Consider the following 21934-nt stretch of genomic DNA (forward strand, 5'->3'; position numbering starts at 1 on the left):
TGCAATTTCTTCTGCTGCTCTCTTCATTACCCTCGACGGCAAGTATGACGGACCGTCATAGACACAACGGTCCATCGAGGGTCTTCGTTTCAAAACACTTAAACTCTTGGAATATGGGTACTGGGACTACTTCTCTGAACTTTATGACGAACCTGCAGGACGGACCATCATAGACACGACGGACCGTCCTGAACTCTGTAGCCCCACACTTGGTCAGACTTCCCCATCTTCCTTCAGCAGCTACACTACGCTGCCACCTACGGACCGTCACAAGCACGACGGACCGTCATAAGCTCCGTAGGTGGTCTCTTCTGCATTTCTTCGCTCAAAATCTCCGCATTCATCTTTGTACAGATTTCCTGCAAAATAAAGAGAAACTTATATAAAAATTAGCACAAAAAGGCTTTTGGACACACTAAACATAAGGAAAAAGTATTAATAATACCGTGAAACCATGGTATATCACCCCACTAGGAGCAATGAATTGATGATTTAATCATCAATTAATATCTATTCATTAAGGGTAAAATGGTCCTTTCATGTATTAATTAAAATAAATCAGATTTTTTTATTAATTTAATTAAATCCTATTTTGACTAAGTCGTGAATTTAGTCTCCTAATCGTAATAACTCTCTCCCCCATGTTTCTCAACTCTCTTCCACGTCCCTCAACTCTCTTCCTCTCACGCTCTGACTAACAAGAAAGCTCAAGAACAGTTTAATAACAATTGTTCTTCACACTTGAAAAACACCTGAAAAGTTTTAAGAAAAGCAAGGTAATCAAAAATGTCAAGGCAAAGGGAGGTTGTTCGTCGAGTGGCGTGTACGTTGAGGAGAATATGGTCATAGTTTGGAGGAGTTTCTGGGCAGCAGTTGCACACTTGAACAACATCCATGGGTTTCTTCGCTCTTGGTCCCATTCCCAGGAGGTCCCTTACAACATCAAAAGCTAGATTTAGGCATGAATGATGTGTTTATATTAAATGTGAACTTGTTTATGTGAGGGAAATTGCGAAAATGATATTCAAAGTGTGATCGAAAAGGTTGGTGTGTGTGAGCACGTTGGCAGTGCCTTAGCCACTGTTTGGAGTCGTATAAGACATGAAATTCTTGTGTATTTTATGTGTGAAATGTGTATACCATGTGATGTTCATTGCATGAAATATAGTGGATTGGAATGACTATCTTTAAGCCAACTAAACTTATGAAAAATGTGCCTAAAAAAATGAGTTGAAGAATGACTAAAATTTTCCAGAGTTGTGTACTCTTCAAGAATATCTAATTCTAGGTTTTTAAGGTAAAATAAAATAAGTGAGGTCAATGGGAATTGAACCCAGACCTCACATGTTAAAGAAGCTGAGAAAGAAAGAAAAAAAACGTGAAGGAGCTAAGGGGAATCGATCCTAGTCACTGCTTTCGCAAAAAAAGAAAAGGGAAATGGGGATTCGATCCTAGTCACTGCTTATGCGAAAAATAAAGGGAAAGGGGGATAAGGGGATTCGATCCTAGCTACTGCTTTCACGAAAAATAAAAGGGAAATGGGGCTAAGGGGATTCAATCCTAGCTACTGATTTCGCGAAATAAGGAAAGGGAAATGGTGCTAAGGGGATTCGATCCTAGCTACTGATTTCGCGAAATAAGGAAAGGGAAATGGTGCTAAGGGGATTCGAACTCGCGAACTGGAGGTGAATGAAGATAAAAGTAATTAATCAAATAAATGGGAGGCGTGGGATTCGAACCCACAACCTCCCAAGCATCAGCGAAATTAAATGAAAAAATAAGGAGGTTGTGGGGGTTCGAACCCAACCTCCCTATCCAAGCGAGAATTAAAGGGAAAAAAAATCAAAGAGGTTGTGGGGGTTTGAACCCACAACCTTTAGGTTTAGGCAAGAATGGGCAACAAGAGACTAACAAAAATTAAAAAGGGACTGTGGGGATTCGAACCCCCAACCCTTCTGTTAACTAAGAGTAAAATTAAAATAGAAAATTAATCCTTCAATGTAAATGTTGAGATTTAATTTAGAGTTCTAATGTTATGAATATTAGAAATAAAATCAATGAAAAATATAAATGATATCCAAGTGATTCAAGATTTGGGTTCCCTTGCTCAAACTTCCATATTGATATACAAGTCATACGTGAGTAAAATATCCAAGAATAATGCCATCTACTTAGATCAAAATTCATGATCTTGGCATATATATAAGATACATAAGTCTTGTACTACATAATCTTAGGAAATTAAGAACCACTTAGGGAACTATGAATGAAGCCCCATCGCTTGTAGGTATAGACACATAAGTCTAACATATGTTCAAAAATAAGTGAACCTAAGATGTAAGTATGAGTGTAAGATACACTAAGTGGCCAGGTGCATTGGCATATGATGAGATGAACCATGAAATGATGAAATGAATATTCACGTAATAAGAAGTGAGTAACTATGAAAAGCAAAGGTGCTAATAATGAAGAATGTGGTGACAACATGATATGAGGCTAATGTATATGATGAGAGCAATCTCAAATGATCCTAAGTAAATGTTACCAATACGTAATCACCGATGAAAGTGTAAGATAATAAAGAGACCAGTCTCTATGAACACTCTAATGAAAGTATTGAGCTTAACACACTTCATATTAATGATGAGATGAGAAATCATCTAATGAGCTATATTTTTCTCATACTAGAAGACACCTTCTATGGCGTATGAGTTGCATGTAATGGAACTTTATACTGAGCACCAATAGGCTAGCTATGAGCGGTGATGCCTTCTTTCGTGAAGTGCGAAGGTTCACTTAACTCTCATGAGATGAGACTATCCGGCTTGCCGGGTATGGGTCTTCATGCATCTCCTAGTCTTTGAACCTATACTGTCAATATAGGGATCTGGCGGGGTTAAATTCCCATGTACGCTAGCATGTTTTTGGGTCACTTTGGCCTGTAATACCACCTTTTTTGGTGTGGGGGAGACATTGGATTTTATAATGCTCACATGATTTATGTCAGTTAAAGTTAAAGTTCTCAATGAATAAATGAGGTCAGCCTCAAATAAAGCACATAATGAAATGAATGATACCAAAGGTGTTAGGATAGGATAATCAAGAGGTGATCTAGATCCAGGTAATGACATTAGGTTATTCCTTATCATTGCACAGCAAACCCAATGAAAGTCTTAAACTATACCCTAGGTATAGCTGGTCTTCACACTGGCCTATAAATGAAATGAAATGAAGTATGTATGAATGAATGAAGCAGACTCTGTGTTTGCTAATGAAGACTCCCTAGTTGAGGTCCCATGTGTTGAGCCCTCATTTTGGAAAGTCTTAATGTCAAGTCCATGATTCCAAGGTCTCATGGCATATGAATGAATGATATGAAAGAAGCTATGTGTTATATGTTATGTGCTATGATATATTCTATATGAAGATGTTATGTGTTGTGTGCAATACGATATTTATAATGATGCATGGTACTCTCATGGCATGACCTTCCTAACTCAATTTGGAAAGTTCACTAACTTTCGTAATCTAAATGTGGCAAGTCTACTGACTTGACTTCCAAAAATCATGTCGTTAGGAAAGAGATGTTCTTTCTCATGCATGTCCTTGGTGTGTGCTTGCATATATCCATACTTAGTACAAGTGTGTACTGAACCAATACATGTATACTATTTTAGGTGCAGGCACAGGTGGCGATAGAGCTACATGTTCATTGTTGCAGTTATCCGGATGTCAGCATTCATCCGGAATTTGGTAGGTCCTCATGCTTTTGAGGATGCTACTATTTTACATTCTAGCGTAGTTTTAGAGTTGAGCTAGTGGAGCATGTTCCAGTAGCGTTTCTTTCCTGTTTTGGTTCAGACTTTGTATTGGTGCCATTTTGGCCATTATACAATTATTACTTAATGAACTATTTCTTTCAGTTGCTTATATCTTTAATGTTAGATAGTTGATGATGAACGCTTATGAAATGTTAAGAATATTTAGCAAGTATGTTAAAGATAAAAAAGTTTCAAATTTTCCGCAAAAATTAATATAGGTGAGGTATGAATAACGCATGTAGGCTTGTCTGTGACCTCTGAGAGGTGAACGACGCCGGTCTCGTCTAGGGTCTAGATTCTAGTCGTGAGAAAGTTGGTATCAAAGCGCTAGGTTAAATTCTGAGGAATATAAGTTCACATCAACCTCATTGAGTAGTTTCTAAGTCATGGTAGTAAAGTGCACCACTATCCTGTATTAGAGACCGCATGATGCATAGGAAAATTTCCGTTTTTCTGATCTTATCGTGCTTTTCCTAATGTCTAAATTCTCGGTGTTATGAGCATGTCTAACATTAACCCTTGTTGTTTTTCAGAGAATGAACAATATGAGAGCTAATGGTCAGCGGAAAGGGGGAGTAGCTGATGGGGGTAATCAGAATCCACCCCAGGCTCCAGCTGAAGAAGGGGCCATGCCATTTAACCCAGTTGGGTTGACTGATGCTGAGGTGAGGGCATCTCTGGCCCAGATGGCACAGGCCATCACGATGCAGGCTCAGTCTATGACTGCCCAAGTCAACCGGCAGGATTTTTAGAGGAAGAACCCACCGGTTCGTAGCATGGATGACAAACTGCGAGATTTCACGAGAATGAATCCTCCTATATTCACAGGGCTAAGACATCGCAGGATCCTCAATAGTTTGTAGAAGAGGTGCATAAGATCCTGATGGCTATAAGGACCACTAATATTGAGAAGACTGAGCTGGCTTCCTATCAGCTCAAGGATGTTTCACAGACTTGGTGCAAGATGTGGCAAGATAGCCGTGTCTTAGGGAGAGTGCCAGTCACATTGGAGTTGTTCAAGATATCATTTCTGGAGAGATTCTTCCCTTGAGAGATGAGGGAGACCAAGGTTGAAGAGTTCAGCAACCTTAAACAAGGCTCTATGAAAGTCAGCGAGTATTCCTGAAGTTTGTTAAGCTATCAAGGTATGCTACTTCCCTAGTTTCTAACATCAGGGATGAGATGAACAGGTTCCTCATAGTAATCAATGGAGACCTGAAGGAGGAGTGTCGATCTGCGATGCTCCATGATAATATGGATCTTTCTAGGTTGATGGTGCATGTCCACCAAGTAGAGGACAGCCGCAAAAAAAGAGGTGTTCATGATGTTAGGAGGCCTAGGACTCAAGTTCAGGCAGGTCCCAGCCATGGAGGCAAAAGAAACAACTTTGGCGTCCGTGAGCAGCCGAGGTTCAAAAAGGGGAAACAGAGTTCTGGGAATTCTAATCCTCAGAGGGGTGCTACACCTAGAGTAGGCAGACCTGAGCCCAAGAAGGGCAATAGAGGTGAGATGCAGCGTCCTAAGAAGAATTGTTCTAAGTGTGGCCGAGCTCACAGTGGAGAGTGCAGACAGGGCACAAATGCCTGCTTCGGTTGTGGTAAGAGTGGACACATGGTCAGAGACTGTCCACAGAACAGAGGTCAGGCTGGAGGTAATGCTCAGCCTAGGCCTAACCCACAGGGTGCAGCAGCAGCCGAGCCTCCCAAGAGGAACAGATTATATGCCCTGAAGGGCAGGGAGGAGCAGGAGAAGTCCGTTGATGTGGTTAAAGGCATGCTGCAAGTATTCTCAACTTCTGTTTATGCTTTACTTGATCCAGAGTCTACGCTTTCCTTTGTAAATCATATGATTGCCCTTACTTTTAAAGTATTACCTGAAGTTCTGCATGATCCTATATGATTAGTACGCCTTTAGGAGAAAATGTAAGAACTTATATGGTATACAAGGATTGCCCAATAGTTGTAAGTGGTAAGACTATGCGTGCAAACTTGATTGAGTTACCCATGCATGATTTTGATATTATTCTTGGTATGGACTGGCTTCAGAGTTGTTATGCTTGCTTGGAATGTCGTAGTAGAGTGGTGAAATTTTGCTTCCCTAATGAAGAAGAGTTAGTCTATGAGGGGTACAATTCGAGTCGTCCCAATCCCTTGATTTCAAATCTTAAGGCAAATAAAATGATGTCCAAGGGGTTACTATGTCATCTTGTGAGTGTTAATAATTTAGATCATGACATTCGTTCCATAGACTCAGTGCCTGTATTAAATGAGTTCCTAGATGTATTTCCTGAAGATTTTCCTGGAGTCCCTCCCCTTCGAGAGATAGACTTTGGTATCGACTTAGAACCCGATACTAAACCAATCTCAATTCCTCTTTATCGAATGGATCCAGTAGAACTCAAAGAGTTGAAGTTGCAGTTAAAAGATCTCACTGATAAGGGTTTCATTCAGCCGAGCATATCCGCTTGGGGCGCTCCAGTGTTGTTTGTATATAAGAAAGATGGGACCCTTAGAATGTGTATCGATTATCGGCAGCTCAACAAAGTCACTATCAAAAACAAGTATCCACTCCCCAGAATAGATGATTTGTTCGATCAGCTTCAAGGGTCTAGTTTCTTCTCTAAGATTGATCTTCGTTCAGGGTATCATCAGCTTAGGGTTAGGGATGGATATATACCAAAGACATAATTTCGTACAAACTATGGTCGCTATGAGTTTGTAGTCATGTCATTTGGTCTCATGAATGCACCTGCTGCATTTATGGATCTCACGAACAAGGTCTTCCGTGAATACCTTGACTCTTTCGTCATATTATTCATTGATGAGATTCTCATCTACTCTAATACCAAAGGAGAGCATGAACAACATTTGAGACTTTCCTTGCAGGTACTTAGACAACATCACTTGTATGCCGAATTATGCAAGTGTGAATTCTAGCTGAGAGCAGTGACCCTTCCTGGGTCATGTTATGTCCGATCAAGGTGTAGAGGTGGACCCCAGGAAGACTGAAGCTGTTAAGATTTGGCCAAAGACCCTTACTACCACTGACATCCGTAGCTTTCTGGGATTGGCTGGTTACTACCGCAGGTTTGTGGAGGGCTTTTCTTCCATTGCTTCCCTACTAACAGCTTTGACGAAGAAGAAAGCCAACTTTGAATGGACGAAGACTTGTGAGAAGAGTTTCCAGGAGCTCAAGGACAGACTCACTTCAGCCCCGGTGCTTACGCTGACTAAGTGTGGTGAAAATTACACGATTTATTGTGATGTATCTAGGGTTGGTTTGGGTTGTGTTCTTATGCAGGTTGGTAAGGTAATAGCATATGCTTCCAGACAGCTCAAGGTTCATGAGAAGAATTATCCCACTCATGACCTGGAGTTGGCAGCTGTGGTGTTTGCACTAAAGTTGTGGAGGCACTATCTGTATAGAGTGCATGTGGATGTGTTCATAGACCATAAGAGTCTCCAATACGTGTTCACACAGAGAGAGTTGAATCTAAGTCAGCGGAGATGGTTGGATCTGCTGAAGGATTATAATATGAATGTGCACTACCATCCAGGTAAGGCTAATGTTGTGGATGATGCTTTGAGCAGGATGAGCATGGGATGTACAACCCACGTTGAGCATGAGAAGAAGGAGCTGGTGAAAGATGTACAAAGACTGTCCAGACTGGGTGTGCGGTTGGTGGACTCTACTACTGGGGATGTTTCAATCCATCCTAGTTCTGAATCATCCTTGGTAGTTGAAGTCAATAAAGGTCAACATCTAGATCCTGTGTAAATGGAGCTGAAGGATTCTTTACTGATGAAGATGAATAAGTCTTTCGCTTTGGAAGGTGATGGCATACATAGGTATCAGGACAAGCTTTGTGTACCAGATGTGGATGATTTGCGGACCAAGATTATTGCAGAGGCCCGTGGCTCTAGATATTCCATACATCCAGGTTCCACCAAGATGTATCATGATCTTAAGCAGATTTATTGGTGGGATGGTTTAATGAAGGACATTGCATAATACGTAGCCAAGTGTTCTGATTGTCAGCAGGGTAAGGCAGAGCATCTTAATCCTGGTGGTCTGACTCAGATTATTGAGGTTCCGACTTGGAAGTAGGAGGCCATTAATATGGACTTGGTGGTTGGTCTTCCGAGGACTAGGAGGCATCATGACTCCATATGGGTTATTGTGGACAGATTGACTAAGTCTTCCCATTTTATCCCTGTGAAGTCTACTTACAAAGCCTAGGATTATGCGAGACTCTACATTGATGAGATTGTGAGATGGCATGGGATTCTCTTGTCTATTATTTCAGATAGAGGAGCTCAGTTTACTTCACATTTTTTGAGATCTTTCCAGAAGAGCTTGGGCAAGCAGGTGAAGCTTAACACCGCCTTTCATCCTCATACAGATGGGAAAGCAGAGCGTACCATTGAGACATTGGAGGACATGTTGAGAGTGTGTGGGATTGACTTCAGAGGTAACTGGGATGACAGTCTGCCTTTGATAGAGTTCTCGTATAATAATAGTTATAACTCCAGCATTGGGATGGCACGGTTTGAGGCACTGTATGGTAGGAGGTGTAGATCTCCAGTTGGATGGTTCGAGGTTGGAGAGTCATCCATTTTGGGTCCAGAGATTATTCATGAGGCCTTAGAGAAGGTCAGAGTGATTAGGGACAGGTTGTCTACTACTTACAGTCGGCAGAAGTCATATGCTGATAACAGAAAACGACCATTAGAGTTTGATGTTGGTGACCAGGTTTACTTGAAGATATCACCTATGAAAGGGGTGATTAGATTTGGTAGAAAAGGGAAGCTGAGTCCAAGGTATGTTGAGCGATATGAGATCCTACAGCGTGTGGGTGAGGTGGCCTATGAGTTAGCATTGCCTGCGGAGCTAGCTTCTGTTCATCCAATCTTTCATGTTTCTATGTTGAACAAGTGCCTAGGTGATCCATCATCAATCCTACCTGTTGAAGGTTTGGGGGTTGGTGAAAACTTGTCTTATGAGGAGGTACCTGTTGAGATCTTAGACAGACAGGTCAAGCGGCTCAGGAAGAAGGAGATTGCCACAGTGAAGGTATTGTGGAGAAATCATCTTGTTGAGGGTGCTATGTGGGAGGCTGAGGCCGACAGGAGATCCCGCTACCCTCATCTTTTCAGCTCTTGAGGTTAGACTTCCTACTCTTAAGCCTATGTTTCCTTATCTCTCCGTATTTTGTTGCTATTGGTTGACTATGCATAGTGATTTTATTATGATCTGACTGGCATTACAATATGAAATGGTAGTGTCATTCGGGGAAGAATGTTCCTGGAGGGGGGGATAATGTAACAACCCTAAAAATGAATAGGATCAAGACTTAGGGTTTCAAGAATGTTTGTGATTAAACCAAGGTTCACACAGATTGATACGCGTAGAATCAGACCTCAAAACCCTTACCACGACAAAGTCAACTAACTTCGGGAGTTAGTTGAGCTTGGAAAGGTTGGAACCAACGAAGTAAGGCTCGCGAAAATGAAGATTTAATCAAAGGAGTCTTTACCGGACTTAAAAAAGAAAATTTTAAGTTTTGAGGGTCTAGGGGTAAAATGGTCTTTTCCAGGACAAGGGTATTGTAGTTACCCTGAGGAATTAATAAATTAATTAATTAATTTAATTAAAAGATCAATTCGGATTGAGGAGACCCGGAGTGACCGATTTCGCAAATGGGGTGCCACTCGGGTTCGAGCCCCACTAGGAGCAATGAATTGATGATTTAATCATCATTTAAAATCTATTCATTAACGGCAAAATGGTCCTTTCACGTATTAACTAAAATAAATCAGATTTTGTATTAATTTAATTAAATCTTATTTTGACAAAGTCTTGAATTTAGTCTCGTAATTCTAATAATTCTCTCCCTCATGTTTCTCAACTCTCTTCCACGTCTCTCAACTCTCCTCCTCTCACGCTCTGACTAACAAGAAAGCTCAAGAACAGTTTAATAACAATTGTTCTTCACACTTGAAAAACACCTGAAAAGCTTTAAGAAAAGCAAGGTAATCAAAAATGTCAAGGCAAAGGGAGGTTGTTCGTCGAGTGGCGTGTACGTTGAGGAGAATATGGTCATAGTTTGGAGGAGTTTCTGGGCAGCAGTTGCACACTTGAACAACATCCATGGGTTTCTTCGCTCTTGGTCCCTTTCCCAGGAGGTCCCTTACAACATCAAAAGCTATTTAGGCATGAATGATGTGTTTATATTAAATGTGAACTTGTTTATGTGAGGGAAATTGCGAAAATGATATTCAAAGTATGATCGAAAAGGTTGGTGTGTGTGAGCACGTTGGCAGTGCCTTAGCCACTGTTTGGAGTCGTATAAGACATGAAATTCTTGTGTATTTTATGTGTGAAATGTGTATACCATGTGATGTTCATTGCAATGAAATATAGTGGATTGAAATGAACATCTTTTAGCCAACTAAACTTATGAAAATGTGCCTAAAAATGAGTTGAAGAATGACTAAAATTTTCCAGATTTATGTACTCTTCAAGAATGACAAATTCTGGGTTTTTAAGGTAAATTAAAATAAGTGAGGTCAATGGGAATTGAACCCAAGACCTCACATGTTAAAGAAGCTGAAAAAGAAAAAGAAAAAAAACGTGAAGGAGCTAAGGGTATTCGATCCTAGTCAGTGCTTTCGCAAAAAAAGAAAAGGGAAATGCGGCTAAGGGGATTCGATCCTAGTCAGTGATTTCGCAAAAAAAGAAAAGGGAAATGGGGCTAAGGGGATTCAATCCTAGCTACTGCTTTCGCAAAAATGAAAAGGGAAACGGGGCTAAGGGGATTCGATCCTAGCTACTGATTTCGCGAAATAAGGAAAGGGAAATGGTTCTAAGGGGATTCAATCCTAGCTACTTATTAAGCGCAATAAGGAAAAGGAAATGGTGCTAAGGGGATTCGAACTCGCAAACTGGAGGTGAATGAAGAGAAAAGTAATTAATCAAATAAAATGGGAGGCGTGGGGTTCGAACCCACAACCTCCCAGGCATCAGTGAAATCAAATGAAAAAAATAAGGAAGTTGTGGGGGTTCGAACCCACAACCTCCATATCCCAGCGAGAATCAAAGGAAAAAAATCAAAGTGGCTGTGGGGGTTCGAACCCCCAACCCTTCAGTTAACTAAGAGTAAAATTAAAATAGAAAATTAATCCTTTAATGTAAATTTTGAGATTTAATTTAGAGTTCTAATGTTATGAATATTAGAAATAAAATCAACGAAAAATATAAATGATATCCAAGTGATTCAAAATTTGGGTTCCCGTGCCCAAACCTCCGTATTGATACATAAGTGATACGTGAGTAAAGTATTCAAGAATAATGCCATCTACTTAGATCAAAAATCAAGATTTTGGCATATATGCAAGATACTTAAGTCTTGCAATACATAATCTTATGAAAGTAAGAATCACTTAGCAAACTATGAATGAAGCCCCATGGCTTGTATGTATAGACACATAAGTCTAACATACGTTCAAAAATAAGTGAACCTAAGATATACGTAATGAAATAATGAATCTTAGGAGGGTTAAGTACGAGTGTAAGATTCACTAAATGGCCAAGTGCATTGGCATATGATGAGATGAAGTATGAAATGAAGAAATGAACATTCACGTAATAAGAGGTGAGTAACTATGAAAAGCAAAGGTGCTAATAATGAAGAATGTGGTGACAACATGATATGAGGATAATGTATATGATGAGAGCAATCTCAAATGATCCTAAGTAAATGTTACCAATACGTAATAAAAAATGAGAGTGTAAGATAATGAAGAGACCAGTCTCTATGAACACTCTAATGAAATTATTGAGCTTAACACACTTAATACTAATGATGAGATGAGAAATCATCTTATGAGCTATGCTGTCCTCATACTAGAAGCCAGCTTCCATGACGTATGAGTTGAATGTAATAGAACTTAATACGAAGCACCGATAGGCTAGCTATGAGCAGTGATGCCTTATTTTGGGAAAGGCGAAGGTTCACGTAACTCTCATGAGATGAGACTGTACCGCTTGCCGGGTATGGGTCTCCATACATCTCATAGTCTTTGAACCTATACTGCCAATATAGGGATCTGGCGGGGTTAGATTCCCATGTACGCTAGCATGTTTTTTTGGTCCATTTGGCCGATGATACAACCTTTTTTCTGTGTGGGAGAGACACCGGATTTCATGATGCTCACATGATCTATGTCGATTAAACTTAAAGTTCCCAATGAATGAATGAGGTCAGCCTCAAATAAAGCACATAATGAAATGAATGATACCAAAGGTGTTAGGATAGGATAATCAAGAGGTGATCTAGACCTAGGTAATGACATTAGGCTATTCCGGATCATTGCACAGCAATCCTGATGAAAGACTTAAATTATACCCTAGGTATAGCTGGTGTTCACACTAACCTATGAATGAAATGAAATGAAGTATGTATTAATGAATGAAGCAGACTCTGTGTTTGCTAATGAAGACTCCCTAGTCGAGGTCCCATGTGTTGAACCCTCATTTTGGGAAGTCTTAATGACAAGTCCATGATTCCAAGGTATCATTGCATATGAATGAAAAATATGAATGAAGCTACGTGTTATATGTTATGTGCTATGATATGTTCTATATGAAGATGTTATGTATTGTGTGCAATACGATATTTATAATGATGCATGTTACTCTCATGGAATGACCTTTCTAAATCAATTTGGAAAGTTCACTAACTTTCCTAATCTCAATTTGGCAAGTCTACTGACTTGACTTCCAAAAACCATGTCGTTAGGAAAGAGTTATTCTTTCTCATGCATGTCCTTGGTGTGTTCTTGCATATACCCATACTTAGTACAAGTGTGTACTAACCCTATACATCTATACTATTTTAGGTGCATGCAGAGGTGGGCGATAGAGCTAAAGGTTCATTGTTGCAGTTATCCGGACGTCAACATTCATCCAGAGATTGGTAGGTCCTCATGCTTTCGAGGATGCTATTGTTTTACATTCTAGCGTAGTTTTAGGACGATGAAATGGTTGAACATTTGTTTAATGGACGATGAAACGATTGAAACGTATGTTAAAGAGAACCGATGATATGGGAAGAAGAAATAGATGTTTTCTCTACTTTCTCTTGAAACGTTTGGAGAAGTATATATTAAAGAGAGGCAGGAGGTGGTGATATGATTACTGATAAGATCGATGTATGGGGAAGAAGAAAAGTTGAGAAGAGGAAACGTCGGAACAATCCCAAAAAGGTGTCTTTTTAATATGTATATTTTAACATGTTCAATCAGAATATCATATAAAATAAAATGTATTGAGATTATAATATTTTTGCTAAACATATATATTTTTCCTAAGTTTTAAAAACACTAAGTAAGTCCTTGACCCCACATTCACAAATATACCCCAAGTTCTAAAAAAGCCAAACAAACTTATGGCCCCACGCTCTTTCCTTTTTTAAAAGCACAACCCTAGAAAATGAAGTAAAAATAAATCAAGTTTTTATTGAGTGAATTAAGTTTTATGGTGTCCCCAATGTCAATTCTCCTCAGGTCCTTATGTAGGTATATATGTGTGGGTGTGTAGTGGTGAGGGAATGTAATGTGATGGGAGTGGGGTAGTAGATGTGGGTGGAAATGGGTATTAGGGTGAGGATGGTGATAATTTTAAAAAAAATTAAATATAATAAATATTACAAAATATTAGATAATAGAAATATAAGAATAAACGAATAGCTACTTGAAATTATAATTAAGGAATACTAACTTTATTATTAATTCAAGAGAACATATATTTTTGTAGTTTTCAATTTTTTCAAATAATTTACTGAAATACAATTGAAAAAAAGTAAAATATTTAATGTAGACTTAAAATAAATATTTAAGGAATAAAAATGGTGTAAAATGTTATGTTCGGTAAATATTATGTGTCTTCAAAACACTTCGACTAGAATGTATATTATTAAAGCTATGTCATTTTGACCCGTGGACACAACATACAGTCAGTATGTAAGCATAAGTCAACTTTGAACCAATCAAAATGTATAACATTCCTGAGGCCAAAGTCATTTGCAACCCTTAAATTTGTCCTCATTATTCATTTAGACACCTCAACTAGATCTAGTACCTATTGAACACCTCTACCACTCTAGATTTGAATTGTCTAAGCACTTTTCCTACATGGAAAATCGTTTGTGAATCACGCACATAGGGCGCGTGAATCGTTCTTTCTCTCATTTTTTATCCTGCATTTAAGACTTCCAACGTTAAAATCTTAACGTTGATATTGTAAATGTTAAAATGTCTGATTTTTCTTCCACCAATTCCCCAATTCTCTCTTCTTTCTCTAAATCTCCAACGCTTCTTTCTTCTAAATCTCCAATTCTTTGAAAAATCAAGTTTCCGATTTTTTGAATGCAAAGCATCAAAGGTTTGTAATTATTCGAACAAAAACTATTATTATTGTATTATATGAAAAATCAACATTTTTGTATATTTATTATTGTTATGTGGTTTGTGGGTCTGGCTATTTTAGATGTACTGGTTTGTCGCTTAAAAATATTGACGAATTATACTTAATAAATAGATTCATAGATGGTCAAAATTAGATTGATCGACTGAAGAGAAAAATGAAAGAGTTTGAAGAAGAAAGGGATTCTTTGAAATATCAATTGAATGAAAATGAAGAGAAAATAATGGTATTGAACAAGAAGCTTCAGGAAGTTAAACTCCAAAGACATTGAAAAAATATCAAATTTAACCGAGTTGTGATTGTTTTTCGTTGTCTGCTAACTACAAAATGGTTCTTTAATATTGTGTAGTAGTAGTTCGAGATTGTAGTACTTAATTGTCAAGTAATGTTGTACTTAATTGGTCTGTTAAGTTCATATTTTGTATCAAATAAAAAGTTTGAATGTGAATTGATTAGTCTTTCTTTAGTAACTTTCAGTGTAAATTGATCAGTGTAATTTTTATAACTTGTCTCTGTTTTCTAACTTGACAACTAGAAATTAGTTGTTTACCGACTACTACTGCCGACTACATATATGCAATCAAAAATCTGGGTAATTTTTTATTACCTGTAATCGGTACATTAAAATTTATGTTATTTGAATTATTATTAAATTTCACCGACTATAATTTCGGCTACTAGAGTCATAAATTTTATGAAATAAAAGTCAAACAAAATAATTGACTACTTGTGCGATTACAGTAGTCGGGAACTTATTAAAATAATTAAAAATATTTTTAATTGGCAACTATTGTAGTCGGTAATTTTAATATAATTTAAATTTAAAATTAATTTAATTTTCCATTAATGTGCGTCAATCTTATATGCTGAAAGTCCCCACTTTGATCCCAACTTCGATCTTGGGCATCCACATTTCATTTTTTAAATAGTTTTTTAGTTGATAAATTTTGATCCATTGGATCTTCTAGTTAAATAAATAAAAAGGTTTAAATAATAATGATATTATATCAAATCTAATTAATTACTCACCTTCACTCACGTCTCTCTGACTGGCTTTCACATTCACTCACGGCTCACTACTGGATTTTCACAGAGCAGCGATAATTTTTTGCACAGACGAAGGGAAAATTTTGAGAGAATCGTCTGAATGAGGTAATATAAACTCTTCTCCTCTTTAGGGTTTCAATTTTTTTACGGTAAGGTATTGTCTTGTCCTCTTTAGAACTTCAATTTGGTGAGATACGGTAAGTAAATCATTTGAAAGAGGTACTATAAATTCTTGTCCTCTTTAGGATTTCAATTTTATTGAGGTACGGTGAAATCTCGTCCTCTTTAGGTTTTCAATTGATGAGGAACAGACTTGCAACTGATAAGAGATTATCTTGAAATCCTTAAAAGAAGATTAGGTTGGTTTAGAAGAAAGTGATACACGCTGCAAAATTTAGTATTCTATCATTTGAAAATCAAATGTCAGAAACAAAATCTTATGAAGATAATAAGATGAGAAAAACACCGCTTTCATCAATTATTCACAACTGAAAGATCAATTTTCCTTTAGCTTTCTAGTAATGCTCCATACAAAAAGGGGAAAATCACTTTAAATTTTTTTTAGAATATGTATAACTATACATTTATCAGGTAATTGTAAATACTAATTACTATCTGTACCATATCTCATTTTGTACTCGTCATATTTGTTTTATTTACAGTTTGATTTGAAGTGATATCAGTTGCTTATGTTACTTAGCTTACTTCTTGCTCGAAATGGGGAGGTAAAAACTTATACGAAAATAATTGTTTGATATGTCATGTAGCTGGTAAGAAAATTTAATCTAAAAATTATTAGACATTGTAGCCATACGTACTGATTCTTTATTTGTCATTTGATTATATGCCTTAATTTATTATGAGATAGATGTTGAATGTACCGTAATGTTTGTTCTGTTATTTCTGAATTCTCACTTGCAGATGTTCGTATCTTATGTGTATACTATTTGTGATGCCTAGGGATTGGTGGATCATCATGATAGATTAATGGTGTATTCATGTGAAAGTTTTGCTAGAATTATATTATGAAATAATTTACATAATAAAATGTGATGAAGTGTTTTTTGTTTAGAAAATAGGAGTTATGATGCTTACATCTGGAGAATTTCAGAACCAAAGAAGAAATTTTGTTGTTCCTGGCTATGTTCAGTGTTTCTTTAAAAAAAATTGCGACCTAGTAGTATGACCCCAACTATTTTATAGAATAACCCATCATACTACTCAACATAACATATTCCACTAGCTGGGTATGTACCGTGGATGGAGTCTAACAGATTTCTCACTTCTTTGTTTGTGATTTTTTACTTATTGTATGTCATATTTGCTTTCTTACATTGGTATGGATTTGAGAAGTGATGAAGTCTGAGTTTTTTATGTGTTTGTTTGATTGTCGTCTAATAGTACAAGTTTATGTTTAAGCCGGTGAATGAAAAAGACAAACATATATGTTAATATGATCAATGTCATTTTTGGTTTTTAAGAAAATGGAGGTGGAACATACTATTGCTATTGTTAAGGTCAGATTCAATAGTGCTGGTGGAAAACATATTCTGGTGAGAAATGACTTTTTCACGTTTGTGACAGTTCTAGTGTTCCCGAGTGCTTGACAAGTGAAGAACTTACGAGAAAAATAGAGGAAGAGAAAATTCTCTCTCTCTCTCTCTATGTGTATATATATATATATATACACACACACACACACGTTGTCATAAGAGTTTTATATAGGAGAGAGTTCGTAGTAAGGAGGAGAGCATGTAACAGTTACTTAGCAGGACGAATATGATGATGCAGATTATAGCTGAACAACAAAAGAGAGGATATGGGTTAATTTTTTAAAGTGTACAATTTTATTGCATTTTTACTTTATTAACTATAATACATCTGTTTCGGCATGAAATTGCTAAATGGTTGCTGACAACTTTATGAATCAACAGCTTCCAGAAGTAGATACTGGCAATTAAAATGCACATGAAATTACTAAACTGTGCCTGCAAATCAAAATATAACTGGATTGAACTTTAGCAAGTTTTGATTCCTTTTTTCATTTCTTCTTTTTCTTCTTTTATTTTTTCTCTTCAATCAACAAATTAGAGTTGATATATGCTTAATTTTCTCAACAGATCTGGATTGCTACTGAATTTTCTTGACACTCTGCATGCACTTCCTCTATACTCTCAATTATCTATCTCTTTCCATAATCTGTGAGTTCAAATTAACTTTGAGCTGTTGTATTTTCAATTTATGAAATGCTGATTATGGATAAGAGTTTATATTTATCATCGTGTCTCCTGTCTGTACTTAACTACCAAGATTATGCATTAAAAATGTTATAAGATGTGGTGTATTCTTAAATTCTATAAGATGTGGTTTTTTCTTATGTCAAATATGAGAAATTTGTTATATTGTGTAGCTGAAAAATCTCTGTTTTTAAGATTTAATTCATAGATGTGTTCTTGTTTGAATTATTGCTAGTTTGTTAAGTTAAGTTCTCAACTTTTCATTTTCGTAGCTGAAACCTTGTTGTGTTCTTAAACTAGGGTTCTTGACCTTTTTCTCCTTTCTTGCTTCTAATTTTTCTATGTTTTGATTAATAATTTGACTTAGGGTAAGTTTTCTAGGCTTAAACTGACTAAAATTTGATGATTTAGGGTCAAAACGGCGTATCTTAGGGTTTAAATAAAGTGGGAAGAGACCAAAAGGCCCTTGGGTTAATTGCAGTAGGACCAAACGACGACCTGGACAGACGGTCCATCACCATCGACGGTCCGTCGTTTGTTCCGTAGGTTGGGCCTGTTCGATAGGCCTTTACTAAAACATGCATAACTTTTTACTCGAAGGTCTGATTTTAGCATGGTCGGTGGCTATGGAAACCTAATTCAAATATATATCTTTTGATATGTCATGGGACACTTAATTCATTTTGTGCTAAGATTTATGATCATTTGAAGTTGACCCAACTGCATTTTCCCCCTAATTGTCTGTTAACTTCCACCTATGGTCAGACCTATGGTTCATAGGTCCATCTACGGACCGTGCTGGTCAATCGTGGTTATTGTAATATAATGGGTAAATAGAGTGTTGATCGACAGATACAGACTACAGACGTAGTCTGAGCTACGGACTGTCAGTCCGTTCGTCGTTCGACACTTAGTCAAATTTTCCTAGGCTGAGATTTTGGGGGTTTCTGACTCCATAGAACGATGTGCAGGACGGACCATCGGTAAGGCTACGGTCCGTCGATGGAGACCGTCTGTTGCACCTTTAGATTTTCTGCAAAACTGGTTTTTGGTCTGTTTTGGATACGGGTTGTTACACAAATGATGAGGCTAAGCGTTTCTATGAAAACTTAACTGAAGCTAATCGACCATTATATGAAGGCTCAATGCATTCTAAGTTGTCTGTTGTTGTTAGATTGATAAGAATAAAGTCATATTATTAAATTTATCAAGCAGGCATGGATTATATTATTGGGCTTATGAATGACCTTTTTTAGAGTAAAATTGACTTACCCAAAGATTTATACACGACAAAGAAGTTGGTTTCTAAGTAAGAACTTCCGTTAGAAATGATTGACTGTTGTGAAAAAAGTTGCATGTTATTCTATAAAGATGATGCAATTTTATAAAGTTGCAAATTTTGTAATAAAGCTCGTTATAAGGAGGTAACAAATGTCAAAAGGAAGAAGGTCCCAGTAAGGCAATGCATTACTTATACCTAGGTTAAAGAGGTTATATGCATCAACGAGCTTTGCTTCTCATATGAGATGACATTATGAACATAAAAGGTTACATGGTGTTCTATGTCATCCGTCAGATGGAGAAGTATGAAGCATTTTAATAGAGTATTTCCTGACTTTGCTAGTGAACCTAGAAACATTAGGTCGGGGTTATGCACGGATGCATTCACTCCATTTGCGGTCTCTGTTGCACCATATTTATGTTGTCCAATATTTGTTATGTCATATAATCTCCCTCCGAGTCATGTATGAAAAGTCCATATTCATTCCTAACTTGCATTATTTCAGGTCCACAGAATCCAAAAAATTTAAATAACATATACATGCAACCTTTGATCGATGAGTTAAAATTATTGTGGAATCAAGGTATAGAAACATATGATCTATTCCATAAACAAAACTTCACATTGTGTGTTGCTTTGCTATGGACTATAAATGATTTTCATGCTTATGGAATGTTGTTTGGGTTGTCAACTGCTGGTAAGTTATCTTGCCCATGTTGTATGAAAGACACAAAAGTATTCACATTAAAACATGGAGGTAAGAACTCATGGTTCAATTGTCACCGTCAATTGTTACTAATGGATCATGAATTTAGGAGAAATACATCACCTGAAGAAATGTGGCATAAAGTTAGGGATCTACCTAACGTAACAGATTCTCCACAATCTAAGATACCTGGTTATAGTGTTACACATAATTGGATAAAACAGAGCAAATTTGTAGAGTTGCCTTATCGGAAGCATAATCTTTTTCAACATAATTTGAATGTCATGAATATTGAAAAGAATCTTTTTGATAACATATTTAATATTGTGATGGATATAAATAACAAGACAAAAGATAATTTGAAGGCTAAGATGGACTTAAAAGAATATTGTGGGCGAAGTTTGTAGAACTTGACATACCTTAACAACAAGATTCAGAAGCCCAAGACTAGTTACACATTCACTTTAGATGAGAAGAGAAAAAATTTTGATTGGGTCAAGAAATTGAAGATGTGTGATGAATATGCTTCAAACTTATCTAGATGTGTAGATATGAAAAAAGGAAAGTTGATATCTATTAAAAGTCATGACTGTCACATTTTCATGAAATCTTTGATGCATATTGCATTCAATGCCTTGCCAAATAGAATATGGAAACCCATAACAGAAATAAGGTTTTTTTTAAAAGAGTTATGTTCTAGTACATCGTGGGTGGAGGATCTAAGTTACATGGAGAGTAACATTTTCCTAGCTTTAGATAAGTTGGAAAGAATATTTCCTCCTGGGTTTTTTTAATGTAATGGAACATCTTTCCATTCATCTTGTGCAAGAGGCACGACTTGGAGGACCAATTCAAGGTAGATGGATGTATCCATTTGACAGGTGATGAATTTTACATATTTCTCTTTTGTGTTAGAATTAGAAATATTTCATCCAAACGGCACAATTTATAGAATTATTGGCAAAAGTAAGAGGACTATAAAAAATAGATGGAGAATGGAGGAAGTGATGGGTAATGCATATCTGGCAAGAGAAACTTCTAATTTTGATTCGTATTATTTTAAAAGTGATGTGTCATGTATGAGAAATAGGCTCAATCGACATGAAGATGGAGGAAGTGTCGATCCTTTGGAACCACCTTTTTTCATATTCAATCATCCAGAAAAAGAAGGTTCAAAACAAACTCAAAAGCGAAAATTAACTAACATGGAGCTAAAGTCAGCTAAAACACATGTATTATTGAATTGTTCCCAAGTCCAACCTTATCATAGGTATGTACATATATTACCTAATTCAAAACAAGACTCATTTCTTCTTAAGAAATCAAATTTATTATTTTGTTGGACAATTATTATTTTTTTTGGTACATATGGAAACTATGTTGTTTATTCTAGGTTTACAGAGTGGTTTAGAAAATATGTAAGTGTTACCTAATGCTACTAAGTATTTTTAAATCAATTATATTAAGATTAATTTTTTTTCTAATTTAATATAGGTTCATAATCCAGTTAATGATGTGCATGTCGTGAATGTCCAATCTTTGCGTGATATAGCATGGGACCTGATCATAGATTCAGAATAATGTCTAAGTATTTCGTCAATGCGTATAAGTTTCACATGGAAGAATGATCCAAAGGCAAGAAAACCAATTATAGTGGGTGTGGGTGAAACGTGAGAGGAAATTTGATTATTATGGTATGCTTCAAGAGATTATAGAACTCGAGTATATTGTTGTTTGACAGAAGAAAAAGATAGTACTCTTTCGATGTAAGGGGTATGATCCTGATCCTAGTGGTACATGATATACCGTGGTTTCACGGTATTATTAATACTTTTTCCTTAAGTTTAGTGTGTCCAAAAGCCTTTTTGTGCTAATTTTTATATAAGTTTCTTTTTATTTTGCAGGAAATCTGTCCAAAGCTGAATGCGGAGATTTTGAGCGAAGAAATGCAGAAGAGACCACCTATGGAGCTTATGACTGTCCGTCGTGCTTGTGACGGTCCGTAGGTGGCAGCGTAGTGCAGCTACTGAAGGAAGATGGGGAAGTCTGACCAAGTGTGGGGTTACGAAGCTTGTGACGGTCCGTCGTGTCTATGACGGTCCGTCCTGCAGGTTCGTCATGAAGTTCAGAGAAGTAATCCCAGTACCCATATTCCAAGAGTTGAAGTGTTTTGGAACGAAGATCCTCGACGGACCGTTGTGCCTATGACGGTCCGTCATACTTGCCGTCAAGGGTAATGAAGAAGAGCAGCAGAAGAAATTGCATAAGTGTGGGACGACGGAGTCCATGACGATCCGTCGTGACCATGACGATCCGTCGCGAGGTCCGTCGACCCAGCCGCGTTTTGGCAGATTTC

The sequence above is a fragment of the Solanum pennellii genome, chromosome 5, assembly GCF_001406875.1.
Source record: "Solanum pennellii chromosome 5, SPENNV200".
NCBI classification, from domain to species: Eukaryota; Viridiplantae; Streptophyta; class Magnoliopsida; order Solanales; family Solanaceae; genus Solanum; species Solanum pennellii.